Source organism: Priapulus caudatus, unplaced genomic scaffold, assembly GCF_000485595.1.
Source record: "Priapulus caudatus unplaced genomic scaffold, Priapulus_caudatus-5.0.1 Scaffold3792, whole genome shotgun sequence".
NCBI lineage: Eukaryota > Metazoa > Priapulida > Priapulimorpha > Priapulimorphida > Priapulidae > Priapulus > Priapulus caudatus.
In genome coordinates this window covers 2869-5349 of record NW_014580853.1, presented here as the reverse complement: position 1 = coordinate 5349, position 2481 = coordinate 2869, and the positions used below count along the sequence as shown (strand labels likewise).

The window sequence follows — 2481 nt, the reverse complement described above, 5'->3', positions numbered from 1 at the left end:
TCCCCTTCCCCCATCCCTCTCCCTCTCACTGGCGAGAACTGGTTTACCTCCCCCCCTCCCCCCACCGCGCGCACCGACACGTCTTGTACGGTGAAGGAAAAGATGGACCGAGCAGCGGCAGCGGCAGCGGCAGCAGCGGCAGCAGCAGCGGGGATGGCGACACGTCAGACGTCGTGACCTTGGGGGTCGTTGCCACCTCGCCGCACGCTCCGGAGAGTCGCACGCACGCGCGCACGCACGCACGCACGCACGCTCGCGCAACAATCGTGCCGAGCTGTGGAATTTTGTTCGCAGAAAGGCGACCGCAGGCAGGCGGACCCCGGCGTGGGATATTCATCATGGTAGAGAGAGAGAGAGAGGGGGAGAGAGGAATGGGAGTGGGAGAGAAGGTCAGGGGGAGAGAAAGGGAGGGGCGTAGAGAGAGGGAGAGGGAGAGAGAGAGAGAGGGATGGGGGAGAGAGAGAGAGAGAAGGAGGGAGGCGAGAGCGGAGAGAGGGGGGAGAACGAAAACGGGAGATATAGACGTTTGACGTGCCATGGAGCATCGTAGTCTAATGAGAAAGAGAGAGAGAGAGGCGAGAGAGAGTCGAGAGAAAGAGAGGAGATAGAGAGAGCGAGGAGAGATAAGAGAGAGAAGATAGAGAGAGAGAAGAGAGATGAGAGAGAGAGAGAAGAGAAGATTAGAGAGCGAGTAGAGAGAGAGAGAGATGCAGAGAGTAGAGGAGAGAAAAGAGAGAGAGAGAGCTAGAGAGTTAGAGAGAGAGAGGGCGGTGAAGGACGCGGTGGTCACGTACCTCATGAGTAAGGAGAGGATGAGAGAGAGAGAAATAAAGAAGGAGAGAGAGAGAGAATATAAAAGAGAGAGAGAGAGAAATGAGAGAGCGTGAAGAGCGAGAGAGAGGGGCGGTGAGACGTGGTCACGTACTCATGAGTAAGAGAAAGAGGCGAGAGAGAGAGTAATAGAGAGAGAGAGAGAGAGGAGCGTGGAGAGAGAGAGAGAGAGAGAGAGAGAGAGGGCGAGAGAGAGAAGAGAGAGATGAGAGAAGACGGAGAGAGAGAAGAGAGAATGATGAGAAAGCAGAGAGAGAGGAAGAGTAGAGAGAGAGAGAGAGAGAGAAAGAGAGAGCTGAGGAGAGAGAGACGCGAGAGAGATGAGCGCGAGAGAGAGAGAGCGGAAGAGAGAGGAGGCGGTGAGAACTAGTGTCACAAGTAGCTCATGGAGTAAGACAGATATGAGAAGATGGGGGCATAATCAATGGATTGCGGCATACCGAGGTTAGAACAGGTGCGAGTGACACGATGCAAGGCCGCGGTGCAAAGCTAATGTGATAGCGGCCTGGGCACGTATCGAATACTACGGTGAGCCAGGAGAGGGGATTAGGGGATAGAGAGTGGAGGAAGCGAGTAGAGGAGGGAGGTAGAGGGAGAGGTGGAGAGAGAGAGGAAGGAGAGGGAAGAGAGAGAGAGTATGTGAAGATGAGGGAGGATTAAGAGAAGCTGAATAAGGAAAAAGAGGCGGCAGAGGGAACGTAGAGGAAGAGGGAGAAAGAGAGAGAAGCAAAAGAAGAAGAAGGGAAAGAGTAGTAGGGACAGGTAGAAGGACGGTGGGAGTGAAGGGAGGAGGAGGGTGCATGGAGGAAGAGTGAGACACACACAACACGCGCTGTCGCCTCGTAATTGAATTCCGTGACAGCTAGTGTTATACCAGTACATCGACTCTTACTGCTGTGAGAGCTGATGGAAAACTGCGAGGCAAAGGTGGGGGGGAAGGCAGCGCAGCGGGAACGAGAGATGAAATCAGGGGGGCGGTCCGCTGATAGGCGATGTGGGGTAGGTCCTTAGACAAGAACCCCCCCCACCCTCCCACCCCGCGTGCCACTACCCGACATATAGACGGTAACCGCGTTACTGACCAGGCGTATCAGGGGCGTGTACAGGGATTTGTACGCAGGGGGGGGGTCTAACCGAACTACCTCCTAAGCGAGCACGCAGGAGGAAGGGGGGGGGGCGGGGTTCTGGAAGAGCGCGCTCCCATGAAAATTTTTTGAAATTGAAGACCCATTGAGATGCGTTTCCTGCGCGAGCAGGGGGGGGGTGCCGGACGCCACGTGACCCCGCCCCCCCTTGAGCACGTCGCCTGTGAATCTGTTGACACGTCCCTGGTAACCTACGTGCTGTCACATATAATAATATAATTCAGCCAGAGAATATATTTTAAAGTCACCGTGCAGCTGGTGAATGACACGAGTTTAGCTGTTAAAGATGTGAGCGAGAGATTCGCGCGTCTGGCAAAAACCACGTTTCCGGCGGCAAACGATCGATTTTCGAGGTGTTTTTTTTTCAGCTGAATTGAAACGATATTCATATTTTAAATTAGATTATTTACATGTATGTATATTCTTGCGCAAATATGCGTTTAATCTCGCTTGCAGGCAGCAACAAAGAGCGCATCTCGACAAGAAAATATATGTGTGCGTATAT

General features: G+C 53.6%; 1 pseudogene; it reads left to right on the top strand.

The window, feature by feature from the left end:
* Positions 1-692: 692 nt before the first annotated feature.
* The window catches only part of LOC106819598, a 3035-nt pseudogene continuing 1246 nt past the window's right edge, over positions 693-2481 (top strand).